The sequence below is a fragment of the Adiantum capillus-veneris genome, chromosome 29, assembly GCF_014529385.1.
Source record: "Adiantum capillus-veneris isolate H3 chromosome 29, ASM1452938v2, whole genome shotgun sequence".
Classification (NCBI taxonomy): domain Eukaryota; kingdom Viridiplantae; phylum Streptophyta; class Polypodiopsida; order Polypodiales; family Pteridaceae; genus Adiantum; species Adiantum capillus-veneris.
In genome coordinates, this window is record NC_140959.1 from 16501849 (window position 1) to 16519005 (window position 17157).

Consider the following 17157-nt stretch of genomic DNA (forward strand, 5'->3'; position numbering starts at 1 on the left):
TTTCTTCCCCAAACTCCCGAGGAAGACTCATCCATGTCCTCTCTGCATCAATCCAAAACTCACCTTTCCGAAACTCACCTTTGATACACCACAGGCTTAACTACTGTTAACTCTTTGATCAAGAGATTAGGGCTGAATTTTGCACAAGTAAAATATCAATTGTCAGCAATAGCTTTATATATATATATATATATATATATATATATATATATATATATATATATATATATATATATATATATATATATATATATATATATATATATATATAGAGAGAGAGAGAGAGAGAGAGAGAGAGAGAGAGAGAGAGAGAGAGAAAGAGAGAGAGAGAGATGGGTGTACAGATACATCACAAGAACACAAGTCCAATTATCTAATCTTTCAATCAGAAAGACAACCTATACAGTCTTTGATAAATTGCTTTGATTCATGGGTTTCGTATATAAAGTCTAATGACAGCGTGAGATCTTGTCTAATATTCCTGTTGGTCCATTAACGTGTGAATGCCAATGATAGTGTGTCCAAGGAGTATTGAAAGGGTGGAAAGCTATCCATACTAAAGATCTGCAGTTGAAACTAGGCTGACATTTGTGCATACCAAATATTCAGAGTCTCCCTTTTGGCTAGTTGTTGAGACAACGCGAGGGCCAAAGTACTACAAGAATGAGTTGGAAGCTCCCACAAGCCTTGTATGTAAGATATTGATCTAGTAAGTGTTTCAATTACAATTGGTGTAGGTCCCAGTTCCATGCAGATGGCGGCATATGGCACTACGGCATTACAGATCATCTTAGAGATCATAGTGACTAGTGGTCTCTCCATATCTCTCTATCCATCATATATCCGCATCATATATCCAACCAGACTAACTATGATGGTCTAAACCTGGTCCTCAAATCTATACCCCATTCAATAATGTGGATGTCAACAATGTATCAAACAACCATAGGTTAGTGTGGGGCTCGGGAAATTGTAATTGTCAGCACATCCACTCCAACCTTGCAAGGGATGGATATCCTTGTGTCAGTCTTGAAATTGAGCACACAATGAACTTTAAGGATCTGTAGTGAATTGAGCAGACAATCGAGCTTGCGGGCAACAGGTTGAGAGCAAGTAGGTTGGAAGAGGGTGTTGTATATGTGTAGGACTCTACATCATAGTTACATGGGACACCCAGTTTTAAGGTTCCCATCCCTAATACCCTCCCGTTGACCTCATGCCCAGCACCAACCCCTTGTTTTGAACCCTCTTGTGGAAACAAGATCCTCCTCAAAGCCCCATCCCTGTTCCCTGTCTTACTTGTTGGGAATACGTCCCATGCTACTATGCTCTACATAGTCCACCACTTCCTGACCATAAGATAGAGAGAGGAGATCACACTATGATGTGGTCCCAACCCCCCCCCCCCCCCCCCCCCCCAACGCACACACACACACACCCAAAACACTAAGCAACCATAGTGGTAGTTGATTCCTTATTGCATAAACGATGTGTCGAAGAGACCATGCAGAGTCAATGTTCATGGAATAATGATGCACCTTATAAAGGACCAACCTATATGTTACTTTGGCATTGACATTTTCCGCTCTTGCTGATGCTTTACTCCTACCCCATCATTGCTCCAAACAACTCCCCTTGGGCTGACGTGGGCATTATTAGGGAGGCAAAAACACACCTTCTACATGCTGGAAAAGAGATTCTACAGACTGAAAATTGAGATCTACTGGACTGATCTTTTTCTGTGGTTTAGCAAGGCCACTTAGGGCATCTTCTTGTCCCAACCTAGGGGCTGAGAACCTCCTGGGACAAGAACCTCCCAAGTTCTGGCTGATTTCAGAAGGCACCCAAAATGCAGATCTAGGAATGTCAAGGTCGCCTCTAATGGTTGTTGCTTTGAGGGCTGCAATTTTCAGGTGTTGGGCTGCAACAACCTACTCCTATAACACAGATAATGGAGACCTCTGGAAACTGGAAGTCTGGAAGGCTGAAAACCTGGATGGCTGGTGGGAAATGTAGGCTGAGAGATCACTCGATTGTAGGCCGGAGATGAGGGGCTGGATATTGCCCAATATGGCACCAACTCTGTTGGTTGAGATTGCAATATAGGTCTGAGCAGAATTGTGATGTGCAGTAGAAGTGGCTGTGCCCATGTGCAATTAGAAGGTATGCAACTACTCTGTAGTGTTTGGGCATGCAGGTCCTGCATACAAGATCACGAGGGTGCAAGGACACTTCTGAGGCTATCGTAAACGCTAGAGAGAGGAGTTAGCTTGTCCACCCGCACATAGGGTTTGATGTGCATGTGACAAGAATGCTCCGGATCGTCTCTTCTTCTTCTTCCTCATATAAGATGTAAAGTCTAGGTCTACCAACTTACCAAGAGGATATCAAAGTGTGTCTTTCAACTTTGATTCCAAAACCTTCATACATGATCATGCAATTCTCACAAGGAGATTGAGAAATGCATGTGCACCTTTTTATACTATTGTTTTTCTATTGGGTGTACCATAACTTTGTGTGGGTTATATTTTCAATGAATTAGATAAAAAACTTATTTGACTATTTGTTTTATCCGCACTGTTTGTGAGAGAAACTGAATAAAATCTAAACTTGAACAACTTTCTATGGAAAACTGCCTACAACAAAACACCTAACAATGACCTTAATGATTTCCGCTTATAGATATAGAAATTGAATGAGGGAAAAAACCTGCAAGCAAGAATAGTTTTGTAGTGCTCAAGAACAATTGTCAATGTTGTATGCTCAAAACTTTACTATCAAATGCGAGAGTGTCAGAGAGAGGAATACTTGAATACATCAAAAAGAAAAAGATATATAAGAGGTAGAGCAAGAGATAGTTCCTAAATCTTAGTCTATGTTTGTACAACAGGGTTCTTGAATTCGTTAATTAGGCAATCAACAATGTAGGGAAGGCTGAGATGAGTAATCATTGTCCGCAAGCTGATATTGTTGTTGAAAATTTGCAGACACTTCATGGCATGGGACACCTACAGTGCCATGGGATCATGGTACTTCAAGTTCGGCTACTTCGAGAGTGATGGTGAAGATTTATTCTTTGTGTTGCTAAATTGCCAAGTAATCACCCTGCTCTAACAAGCCACACATGATTGTTCCAAGTAGCTAGTGCTCTCGAAGTTTTGAGGAGATATAAACGCGACTTTTGTACCATATAGCTTTGTAATACCAATTTTGTAGTAGAGAAAATTTTGTTGCTAGACTTGTAACACAACATCTCCATGATACGGATCCTACATAGTATATTTATTTTCTTTCTGTGAAGAGGAATCTCATTCGCAAAAAGCTTGAAGGCACTACCAACTACACTGTTTCTCCAACCAGGCATAAGGGTTTAAGTTCCTCCTATTATGGTCTCTACAAATGTATATTAAAAATAGAGAATGGTGCATATGTACATTCTTTATGAGGCAGATGATCTGAAGGGTAGGTAAGAGGGTGAAAGCATGTTAACCTGTCGCGCTTTTTGTGCTAGTTAGCAGTTTCAAATTAGCACATCTTCGAAAAGTTGGGCGTCCAGTAAATTTTTTACAAATAATATCAAAATTTGTCGGAGGTTGTACATTTGGATTCCTTGTTTCAAGTGCTTTCTATTGATATATCATATGTCATAGATCTTGGAGATGTAGCTTAAGTTATTGTACTAGTTAGCATATGTCAAAATTGTGCTAGTTAGCATTGTTCGGGACATGAAAAAGCATGACAGGTTAACATGCTTTCACCCAAGAGGTAATTAATCAAAAAAATTAATTTTCTGAGGACCATAAACATAGGAGAAATGATATTAGCTCCAATCTGGCTAATTACTAATAAAGTTTGACAAGAGCTCTTGTTGAATGCCAATTGCAGGGTTAGTCTTCTCTACTACCAGCTTGGGCACGATATTTTGATGGTGTAAGGAAAGGATTGCTATTGTCCTTTCCCAGTAATGTGGGTGAACAAGAGCACACATCACAGGAAAGGGCACTGCATGGCCTTGCCCTACACCATAATCATCTGCATGGTTTGCCAACGATTGCATGCGACCTTAGTAGCCGGTAGAAAAGTACACAGTTGACTACAACCACAGACATGTCAAATTGCTGCATCCACTACTACACCCTGGTCCCCCTCCCTTCAACATTTGCTGTAATATGCGCTCCCACAAAGGCTCCCCGTCTCCGTTGGCCGCCATGGGGTGGCATGTATTATTGGGAATGGTCCACCTTGAAATTCGCACGCCGAGGGCTATAAAAGCTGAAACGGAGAGATTGAACGCATGGATGTTGGGTTGTCTCTAAGGGTGAGGAGTGCAGCGATGATGAGCTATAAAGAAGGGTGAGGCATGACTTGTTAGTGTGCTTGTGCTGGCAAGGTTGGGATGCAACGTCCTTTTAGGGGTCAGGTGATGAGAGAATTATGATAGGTATATGGAAGAGCAGAGAGCACCACCTTTGTCTCGTATGTTTATTTGGAAGAAAAGTTGTGGGTTTTCCAGAATAAAGCAAATAGCAACCTATAGGCAATCACAACCATAAGGTAATTTATTTGGTGTGTATGCTTCCACAATCTACATTTCTTGAGGCACCCAAATGAACTTCCCCTTCTTTTATTCTTGTCACAATTTTTAGCTCTTCAATGGGGCTACCCAATATCCCTAACGCAAATTTCACACTATTGAGTACGTAATGTCCTTGAAAAATGAAATATGCTGATATGAATATTCTTGGTCTTCATGGTGAAAGGCTACAATACAAGGGATCAAATTGTAGAGGAGGGAGATGGTACAAAACAAGGATGGGCACAGGAGGAATCATCCCACAAGCTGTTGCATGTATCTTTGCAATATGCTGCCTATCTCCTCTCCAGTAAAGAAGTGAGTAGGCCTCTCCTTGTATCTTGTATTGATAGCCTGGGGCCTCTTCTATAAGTGGTGCCGATACACAAAGATCTCCCTCGAACTCTAGGATTTAGCTAAATGGCTTTACGCACTAGGATGCCTTGTGGTGAAGTTAGTTCATCTAAATCCATGTAGATCAAACCATGCTGCCAATTTTGCATACAACAAGTATGGATTCTTTGGAGTTTTCTAGAGGACTCTGGGCCTATTCGAGTATGTCTTTGTGTCTTGAAAGCTTCGAATGCTGTGAATAATGTACTGATCTGGTGAGTGTTTCCACTATGATAGATGCACTAGCAATCAATGCTCTTAATAATGTCATGGAAGATGGAGTCTTTCGTGTTGCATGACACGTTATTCGTGAGACGTGAATACTAGGTATTTATATACATTCACTCATAGTATTTGCCCATATTATTTGGTGACAAGTTTACTTTTTAAAAATCCTCGCATATTTATATACATATAGATTTGGTATCATATCGATCAATACTAACATCCTATAACAGGTGAGAGTTTTTTCCTTGGAAGTACCACATCTATACACAAATTACAAGGCTAACCTTGAGAAGTGTCTTAAGACTAGTAATCAAATGTTTGGCTCTAAGCTTACACATTAAAGATAGAACCAGCTTGAGCTCAATCTGTTTTTAATATATTTGAACTAGTGATAGATTGTGGTGAAAACCATAATCTATCTCTATCTTTGTGTAGTGTTTAGATTACCAAACTAGTTTACCGAGTGTTTCTATCGTACAGTGCCTAGATGTATTTTTTTAGTACATAAAGTTTTAAATGGTGGGTTTAGAAAAAAAGTGCATATGCTCTTGTTTCTAACTAGGCCTAGAATTGTTTGTTTGTTTAGTGCATATAATTAAATTTAAATGGTAGGTTTAGAAAAAAGATCAATATTCTAAGTATGCTTATATGGTTGTTTGAGTATATGCTTTTACTTCCAAGTGGGCCTAGTATTATAGTAGAATGTTCATTGTATGAATTGTTTTTACCTACATGTGGGCATAGAAAATATGGACATAAAGCCTCTTGATTGTTATGAGATGACACTCTTACCTCCAAGTAGCTTCGATGCCACAATTAGGGTAGTTTAAGAGTTCACTTAGTTGGCATCGAGCCAACACTCCTACCTCTAAGTGAACATAAATAGTGGATTGATTGTAGGATTCACTTAGTTGTTTTTAGGACTCTTACCTCCTAGTGAATATAGGTCATGTTTCTAAGTGTGATGATGATGAGATGGAGTGGGAAGTGGCTTCACAATCTGTTAGCAGCAAGCTAACACAGATACCACGAATACCATTTTTTGGAGCTCTCATTGTAAAACACTTAGTATTTTTTATAAATAAAAAATATTGTAACTTCTATTTTTCGGATAAACCTTGTAATTGATGAGCTGGAGCTACAAGCTTCCAGATTGTATCAACCTGCCATTACCTATCTTTAGTTAGAGCTTCCAAATTATTAGTTTTGACTACCAAAAACCTTAGCTAAGATATAAAAGCCAATTTTTGTAAGTTATTTGTAAGTTTTGGATAATAAAATACACAACGTGAGCTAACGACGCTCACTTCTCTCCTTCTCGCGCTTTCTACTCCCTCCTCGGTTGTCACATTGCATTCGTGTTTGTTGCATTGCAACCGTAGGTAAGAGCTTTACGCATTGACGTAAACACATCACAATATGTCGTAGCTTTTGGCGTCGTCAATCTGCGGCCTAATTTCATCATAATCCTACTCCCCTGAAATAATCTACTAGATGCCTATTTGTTCTCCCTGGAAATGATACCTCGATGGTCAAGAACTATGGTGTCATTGATGACCATAGCTTAAGTGGATTCACAAATACCTATTACAATTGGATTGATTGAACAATTAGTTATGTATCAATAACTAGCTGGTAGGCTATAGAAAAGAAATCAAGATGGAATATTGCTCTTATGCATTAATCCTGAAGAGAAAAACCAATACCTAAGTCAAGCACATATTACCATAGTAGGACTTCACTTTGCGGAAGACCAATCTATGCAAAGGATCTTGAGACTAGGAGTATTTTGTCCAACTATGAGGAGTGATGTTTGCTCTTTCGTAAAGGATTGTCCTCAATGTCAAAAACAAACACCCATACCTCACGTAACAATGTTTCAAATGTCACATGTTCCTAAGTGGAGTAACTATTTAGTCACTTACTTATCGAGCCGAACATTTCTTGAGGATATGAGTAAACGCTGTCAAAGAGAAATTGAAACTAAATCAAGAGACTATGCTCTTATTGGAAATCAATTGTATCGGAGAAGTAAGGAACAACATCTACGTCTTTGTGCAAATGAAGATGAATATATTCTGATCATAGAACAAGCACATGCTGGATTAGCTGGAGGTCTCTTTTCTAGTGAGACCACCGCAAGAGCAATCTTAATGACAAACATATGGTGGCCAACAATTTTTGTAGATGCTAAAGAATATGTTCGAAGATGTGATGCTTGCCATCGAGCAAAAATGCCAACACGTGTAGATAGCATGCCCTTAAGACCAATGATGGGAGCTAGAGATTTTGCAAAATGGGGTATAGACTTTGTTGGGCCAATACAACCACCTGCTTATAGAACCCAAGCTCAATATATCATCGTAGCTACGGACTATTTGACTAAGTGGGACGAGGCTAAAGCAACTCAAAAGAATGATTCCATAACCACTGTTGCATTATTATATGAGTATGTGTTCACAAGATATGGACTGCCAATAGAAATTTTCAGTGATAGGGGAACTCATTTCCTCAATGAGGTTATCGAGTATCTGCTTCATGAATTTATGGTCATCCATAACAAATCAGCTCCCTATCACCTACAAGCAACGGACAAGTGAGCATACGAATAAGATTCTTAGCTCGATATTCACTAAAGTGGTTAGTTCATGAAGGACAGACTGGGAAATGAATCTCCATGCTGCTCTATGGGCTTATCGAGTTTCATTCAAAACAGCTTTAAATGCTACACCCTTTAACCTTGTTTATGGTCTTGATGCCATATTGCCAATAGAATTTCTATTGCCAACACTAAGGGTAGCAAAGGATCTTGAGTGGACTGGACATGAATTGTCAGGAAGACTTGAAGATTTAGAGAAGCTAGATGAGCAAAGGCTAACAGCTGTAGCTCACATCTACGCACAAAAGTGGAAACAAAAACAGTTTTTTGATTCTCATCTAATTACAAAAATCTACAAAAAAGAGGACTTAGTTCTAGTATATTCCCTTAAGCAACACATTTCCAAGTTTAAGAAAAAAGGAAACAGACCGTTTATCATTGAAGATGTATCTCCAAGTAGAGCAGTTAAGCTATCCACCCTAGAGGGTCAACCAGTGGCTAATTGGATTAGTGGATGTCGTTTAAAGAAGTACAATTTGCCACTAACCAATGAATTGCTAGAACGAATTCATGTAGCTAAGCAAAGGAAGATGAAAAGACAGCAGGTTATTGAAGAAGCCCAAGAGGAAGCTCGGATTTGGGTACTCAAAAGAAAAGCTCTTCTTAAGAATCATCAGCCTATTCCTATCAACACCCTGGAAATAGATGACCGACAATGGGAATTGCCAGAAGATGCAGTGTCAACAGACGAGGAATGGTTAGATGGAATGGACCTTTGCATCAAAGTGCAGCTCAACAACCATATCACAAATGCATTGGTCGATACAAGAGCTCGAGTAAATGTAGTCAGTTATTCCACGTACAAGAAAGCAACAAGTCAGTCTTTGACAGTAGGAATAGCGACAATAAAAGGATGCAACAAGAACCCAACAACAACATTGGGAGTAGTCAACTTAAACGTGATAGTACATGGATCTTCATGCCCTCATCAGTTTGTATGCTTACCAGATGAACACATGAATGAAACAATGATTCAAGGAATTTCATGGATGTGGACATACAAAGCAGTACCAGATTGGGATACAAATCAGCTCAAGTTATCACCTAAAGGCGGGCAACTTATTGTTCCAATTGCACCCAGCAAGGAGGAATGGAAAGGCAGTTGCCAGCAGACCAAACCACAACATAATCAATCTTCTCCATCCTATTGACAAGCAAATGCTATAGGTAGCATGCAAGCAGTCAGGCAAATTTGGGTACCGAAAGCACAGCTTGAGGACAAACCAATTCAAATCTGGGTGCCCAAAACATCATTGACAATACCAAAGACGGTTCCAAAGGTTAAAACACAGAGACGAGCATCTCCAAGAAGGGAACCTAACACGAAATGGGTTTGGAAGGAAAAGGAGCACTTTTCTTCTCCACAAACTACAAAAAACAATCAAGCAATGGAGAGTCTCAGAAACCTCAACCACACCATTCTGACGAAGACAAACCAAGGTATCAAGGGCGAGTAAAAGCTCGACAACAGTCAAAAGTGCTACCAATAGCTCAAGAAATCAGCGTGCTAAAGCATCCTCATGGTACAATCAAGCAAAGAGCACACAAGCTATAAAATTTGCTCTTTGGAAGAGAGCAACAACAAGCCTCGATATCAGAAACCCTTGAGTTAATCACTCAAGACCCACCTCTTGCATAGCATAATGGTTTGAACTGCATTGATCTTCAAAGCATGGTAGAGACAACCACGACTATGCATAGACACGATAGTACGCCACCTAGGAGGGGTGAAAGAGTACTAAGTAATCAAGGGCAATGTTTGAAGAGGGAGGAAAAATTTTGATGTTAACGTGTGATATTTTACAAAATTAACTAATAATACCCTTATATATCATCAACAAGGAAAATTTAACGGATAATATCTTTCCGATTAGTGTAAATAGTGTATAGGCTATCAGAAAATCATCAAAAATAGTCTTTTTTGGTTATTTTTTATTATTTTTCTTGATATTGAGACGTAAAAATGGAGAAATCCAACAAAAAACAATAAGCTATGTTTTTCAATGGTTTTCTTAATTATTGGATTTTCACTTTGCTTTTTTAGCGCATTTTATTATTTTCTTTAATTTTTTCAATAAACAAGTCAAAATTAATAATAAATAGCAATGGAGCTAAGATGGAAAAACTGAAGACACGGTGCTGATCAGAAAGACAAGGCGGACAAGAACAAAAAATTTCAATCAAATTGGCAAATGAAAGCAGGAAGCCTAAATTAGGTGGCCAGACCTACTTTTGCAGAATTCTTGCAGAATGAGCTACAAGAATCGGATTGGGGAAATTTTTGGGTCTAACATAGATTTCACAGCATAGTAGGACTAAAAGGGGAATCTGGAGAAAAATTAGTTCGGGAAGTCCGAGTATAGATACCCAAGGTGGGCTAAAATCACCGCATTTCCACTTGTTGCCTTTGGAGAGAGAGCATTTCGACTTCTTCGCGTGTACTTTTCGGAGTGTATAATTGTCCGTTTTCAGTGACGTCTCACACGAGACATGAAGGGTAAGTTCCTTACTCATCAATGATCCATTTTGTACGGCCAGAAGCTAGTCTAAACCCCTAGAAAAAACCCTAGAATCCGAGCAGTGCACGAAGACCTACGACCAAAAATCGACCATAGCGGCCTGTCAGCTCAACCAAATCTGATGAGATTTGAATTGCAGCATGCCCCAACATATTAGAACACTTCTATAGCAGTAGTTGACCATTCGGCACGGGTTGAGGGGGTCCCAAGTAGAAAAACTAGGTTTTTGACAGATGCCAGAATTGGGTTTAGGACTTGTTTTAGGTGTATAGAATGTGTTTAGGTCAAAAATTTTAAGTTTTCAAAATGTGACTGCTGTAAATAATCACGATTATTTACTTTTGCACTATTTTTTCTTGAAAGTTGTATCATCACATCACCTCTCACTTGTACACACCTAACACATACCAAAATTCAAGTATGAACCAAAATGATCAACTATAACTTATAAAATTACCAAAAAACGCAAAGAAGTCCTTGCAAGCCAATTTCTGAGTTATGAGCCACATTTTTTGATCCATATCATCTCATATCACATAGACAAGGTCTATACAATGCCTAGAACCAAGTTGTACCAAAAAAGTTCATTTTGGTAGAAAAGTTAATAATCGCGATTATTTACTTTTTGGCCAAAATGAGAGAAATTTACTATTTTGCCATCATACATCCAAAGTACATGATGTCTTAAGCCCACTAGCCAAGTTTGAACAAATTTGGAGCTCAGAATCTCAGAATCTCTTTACATCTACTGTTTTACAGACCTAAAGCCTAAATCTGGCACCGTTTTCACCCTATGCATCCAAATGAGCCCATATTTCATTCAGAGTATCTATTTGGTATATACTTCAAGCCTATAATGCCAAGTTTGCAAAAAATTGAAGAAATTACTTAACGTCAAATAATCGCGATTATTTACTTTTGTTGCAAATTTTTGCATTGACATTATGAATTTGATCTTTACATGTTTTTATGCATCTATGCATGTTCAAAAATTTATTTGAAGAAAATAAATTGGACTCAATTTGTAAGCATTTCAAATTGAAGAACATTTCAGAGAAAGTCTACCAAATTTAGTAACTTTGACACTCTATTCACTCAATAGGAGCCATGCAAGCAGCAGAGAAGGCCAATAAGAAGCTCAACCAAAAAGGAAAGTTGCATGAGCTACCAGCATATCAACTGGACCCCGACTCAATCAAAACCGCCAAAGCAACTTATCTTTCAAGAGAACAACCTGAAGAGCATAACACCACGTGTTCACTGAAAGATTCAACAAAAGAGGGACATCAGCTAGAGCTGCAACTTCTACCAAAAGAAGCTGATGATGTTTCCGTAAAGCCCGAGACCAAAGAAGCCAACCGAAGGCTAGGACTCAGAGATTTCTATGAACAAGAGCCGTGCGGAGTGGACTTCCAAAAAGCTTATGAGATTTTGTCCACGATCAAAGAAGATGTAACTGCCGAGATCTATGACCCACAAGGGAATAAAGTTGAAGTAGTGATTACCAAGGAGATAGTGGCAGAAGCACCCAGACTGCCAACAGAAGGAATGACAATGAGGGCAAGAGATAGAAGGATGGCTGGAACTTTCACCAAGGAAATCGCCGTTGCGACATTTGCTGACCTCATCCGCAAACAGGTGGAAGAGCCCGCAAGGTTGTACCATCAACATTTCCACTTCCTTGCCAAAAGACCGCCAAGGTATACAACACCAAATCATGCAGTTGCCACAACCTTTATGTAAGTCCTCAAATCAACCACCAGGCAACCAATTGACCATACACAATATGTTTTTTCCGCATTGAAAGGGACAAAGAAATAAGGGAAAATCATATATCTAGGTGCACCAGAGGTTCTAACCAAGATTGGGTATCATGCTATCGGCATGGCCAACAACTTGCCACCTGTTCCAGATCAGAACACTTGGATAGTGTCAGCACACCCTTCCTCTCGAGCTACAAGATCTGCCAAGAGAACATACAAGTCAGATGAAGAGTTTGCCGAGAGCTCGCCAGAACGACACAGCAGTGAAAGCTCAGATAACAAGGAAAAAAGAGCACGACGGGAAGAAATGAAGAGAAAATTCATGGTAGCACACCAAGAGGAACGTGTACAAAAACAAGCCCGCTTTGAAAGAGAAAAGCACTCTTACGAACACAACTGCCAAAAGCACAAGGCAAGGACCCAACAAGATGGATACCTATTGAGCTTAAAGGTGCAAGAACAAAACATCATACCAGGAAACAGACAGAAGATCCCACAGAACTACTGGAAAAGATATATCAAGAAGCAGAAGCTTTAAAGCTGAAAGAAGCCCAAGAAGCGAAACAGAAAGCGAAAGAGACGGAAGATTAGCAAAAGCAAGCAGAGGAAACAACTGAACAAGAAGCAACACAACATGATCACGGTGAGGTGTCTCCCCGCCCTTCTTCACCCGTTTCTGAACAGAATGATCATCCCATGCCAAGCCCACCACCTTCACCGGTGGATAAAGCCAAAGAACCTGAACACACAAAAGAGGCAGAGCCTGAACAAAGAAAATCAGCTGAACTGGCACAACATGCAAATGAATCTACACAAGAGCAACACAAAGAGCAAGCGCTAGAGCTCGAAAGGATAGCGAGTCCTGAACTAGAGGAAAACACAAAGTTTGAGGAACCAAGAGAACAGAAAATTGGGGAAACACCCTCTAGAGAAGGCCGAGGTATCCACGAAGCCTCAGGATGACGAAACGGCAGAAGATCAGCCACATCAAAAAAGGCAACAACAACCAGCCACCATGACACTGCCAAAGGACACACAAGAATCTACAGAAACATCAAGTCAGCTATTACAAAATGAGGATTGGCAATCAAAAGACGAAGTGATCCTGCAAGTTAATGAGTATGCTAAGCAAATGTAGGACATGACTGAACGACTTTGCTCAGCAGCACCTAGCCGTAGCACAAGGGCCAAAGAATTAGAAATGGTGATTGACGCACTCCAAGGGGAGTTAGACGACTGACTAAACATCATTACCGATCTACAAAGGCAAATGCAAGAGTTGAAATCGGAAGCTGAACAACATCAGCTCACAAGAGATAAACAATAGAAAGAACTGGAGGAGCTTGGTGATTTTCTTACAAAATTGTTAGATGCATGCAAAGCAAAAGATGAACAACTGACAGAAGTCACAAACAAACTTCTAACTACAACCCTGTCAATTCAGAAGATTTAGGTTCAATTAGATGTAGCAAACGCCTCCTTACAATACTCAGAGCAAAGAATAAATGATCAGGCAATTTTGATGTGGGCAAATCAGAGAAAATCCCATAGTGGCCTGGATCAAAGGCACAGACGAGGTCTACAAGGCATTAGAGAAGAAGAATAAAGACCTCGAGCTGGAGCTTAAATTGGAGTAGTCGCAGCACAAAGACTTGGCTTTAATGCGGGTCCAAAGAGAAGAGAGCTGCTGAAAGAAATAGAAGAACTAAAAAGAGAACCAACTATTGAGAGAGGGACAGCCAGAAACCCAAGAGGAGGCAGGCACTTCTGAGCAGCCACAAATAGAGAACCCCTCAGTTTCATTTGTTGAGATGGACACAAAGCCAACTGAAGAGCTAGGTGGTGAGGATACAGTGCCAATGGTCCAACTCTCAAAGACTGAGGAAGACGCACTCAAAGAGAAGATTACACAAGAGGTAGATGAGCAATGGAAGGAAGCAATGGATTGGGAGGTGAGAGTCCTATATTCCCTCAATGTTACACAACTCACTCCCAATCAAATCAATACGCAATGGCACCAACAATCCCTGCCTTATCCTCTAATTAAAGTGGAGCTGTTACAAGTTAAAGAAAGGCTTTACACCGATATGCAAGTTGAGAAGCATATCAAAACCACCCGAAGTGGAGGCTGAGCTGGTTGAACAAGAATCCAAGGTACTTGATTCTGTTCACAAGAGCACCTGCCGCCATGTAGAAGGATCCTACTTTCTGTCATGTACCAAGAGTAAGGACTTGGCAAGCACACAAGGCACTAGTAAAGAAGTGGCCAACTTGGCTGAATTACCCTAGATTTCTTGCTCCAACAAATGGACTGCCGATGGAAGAGTACATGGTGAAACCCCTAACGGGCGCCATGTCCTTCTTCAGAAGTCTACCAGATCTATCGTATGCAATGTTATACAAATTTTTTTGAATGCTTCTAACCTGCATCGAAGTATTCCATGAGCCAGAGCAAGCAGGCACCCCGTGGATGTCATTCCTCGAGGGTAACAAAGGTTGTGCTATGATCTCAGTGGGCCAACCTTCCGAAGAAGTCCTTTATGGATTCTACGTTAGCTGTATGTTTTTACCTTCTCACAATATGCTGGCATTTGAGGAAGCGTTCCACACAGGGTTCTTCACTTGGAGAACGAAAATATTTGGGCCAGTGATCAGCAACCTCACATCAAGGTTTGTAGGCTACTCAGCGGTGGAGCTGAAAAACAGCCACTATGCAGTTCTTGCAAGTGCCAGATAAAGAGAGGAAGATCAGATACCAAAAGGCACTAAATGTGCTTAAAGACTGCCTCGCCAACCCTCAACCCAAAGACTACTTCAGCCCATAAAGCTGTGTCAAGGGACGACACAGGCGAGGATGGGGGAATGTTAGCAGCAAGCTAACACGGATACCACGAATACCATTTTTTGGAGCTCTCGTTGTAAAACACTTAGTATTTTCTATAAATGGGGAATATTTTAACTCCTTTTTTTTGGATAAACCTTGTAATTGATGAGATGGGGCTACAAGCTTCCAGATTGTATCAACCTATCATTACCTATCTTTAGTTAAAGCTCCCAAATTATTAATTTTGACCACCAAAAACCTTGGCTAAGGTATAAAAGCCAATTTTTCTAAGTTATTTGTAATGTTTGGATAATGAAATACACAGCGTGAGCTAACAACACTCACTTCTCTCCTTCTCGCGCTTCCTACTCTCTCCTCGGTTGTCACATCGCATTCACGTTTGTTGCATTGCAACCACAGGTAAGAGCTCTAGGCATTGACATAAACACATCACAGTATTTTGTAGCTTTTGGCATCACCGACTCGTGGCCTGATTTCATCATAAGTAGGAATTTACACTTCAAAATAAAAAACTAAGCATAGGCGGGGTAAGGAGCATCATTGCTAAGCATTTAAGTGCATTTTGGGTCGAAAACGATAGGTCAAAAATCCACTACTATTAATAATCGCAATTTTGGCACTTGACCTAAAGTGGGGTTTGAGACCATAAGCATATTCTTATGTCTTATAAACTTGTCCTAAAAGTTTCGTTACGTTTGGATGTCATTTGATGCTGTAACGAATGTGATTTGTTTGTCGATGAGCGATTGGCTTTTGGTGATTTCAGTCAATTGAGTGTAGGTTGAGTTAGATGCAAGTTATTAGTTTTTTTTCGAGAGATTGACAACATCTTGTAGCCTCTATGTGCTAGTCAAGTCAACTTCATCCCATGGATTGACAATTTAATCATGGTTCTCGCTAAAACTGCAATAAGATAGGATAGTGAGACTAGACACGCGTCCCACACAATCGATGACATAATACCTGTGATAGAAGGGTGCAAAGTCTGGAATTTGAATTTTCTATGGCGCAATTCTTTTTGATGTATCTCATCCATGCATGACAAATATAAACGTCTCCCCAACGTCTCTCTCTCTCTCTCTCTCTCTCTCTCTCTCTCTCTCTCTCTCTCTCTCTCTCTCTCTCTCTCTCTCTCTCTCTCTCTCTCCCCCTCCTAGGATTCTCGTTGAGCATCTATTGCCACAGCTCTCCGCTGGGTGCATGGTAGCGCCTTGTGGGGGGTTAAACCCTAGCCTTTGTCCTCCTCAAGCTAGTGCACATGCCTGCCTCTACCGGCTTTTCCCAGCTTGCCACTGGTGACCCCACCCAACCCATTGACAACGGCAGAACACTGTCGACCATGCCTAGCCCATCGGGGGTGCTGACTCGGCCTCTGCTGACTCTGTCAACTTTGCTTGAGTTGACACAGATGGTGAACACATGAACAGTGGCATCAAGGATCGAGTTTTGAATAGTTGCTCGAGTTTGAAGAGCGATCCCATAGGGGCCAAGATGGACAAAGTGAGACAATACACTCCCAAGCTCACCACCAGGCAAAGACCTAGCTTTGTCGTTGTCCTAGCGGCCCTAGCCAAGATCGTATCAAACACTTAGAGGAAGGCCTTGACCGAGTATGAAGGAAAACCAAGAACTCAAAGAACGTGTCAATAAATTGGAAGCTCGCTTAGATTCAATGGTCAACCTTGCAATGGCCAAAGTAAAGGAAGTCGACACCAAAGTCATCCAAGCTCATACGGTGACAATTTCCAAGGTACAAAGGTGTGTGAAAAAGGAGCTACGAGAACAACGGCTTCAAAAAGATAATTACTCAAGGTTCGCATTGAGGGGTTACCTTAAGTGTCGGACACATACAAGGAAGACTTCACCGAGGGCATCAACTTTCTCAATGAAACCCTCAAACCCATTCATGTTTATTATGACAAGGTAGAAGTTGTCACCTGTAAGGGCAACAACGAACACATGCCAAAAGAACATGCCATTCTCCAATTTGGGGCGAATGCGGCTTCTCCAACAATCATGTCTTCTCAAAGATACTAAGTTTTGGATCGCAGAGGAACTCACCCTGCTACAACTCAAATGCAAAAGTGAGGAGCTCAAAAAAATGTAGGCGGCATGAGCCAAAGGCAAGTGGGAAATATACCACGGAGGGAAGGCAATCATACAGGAGTTCCAGTCTC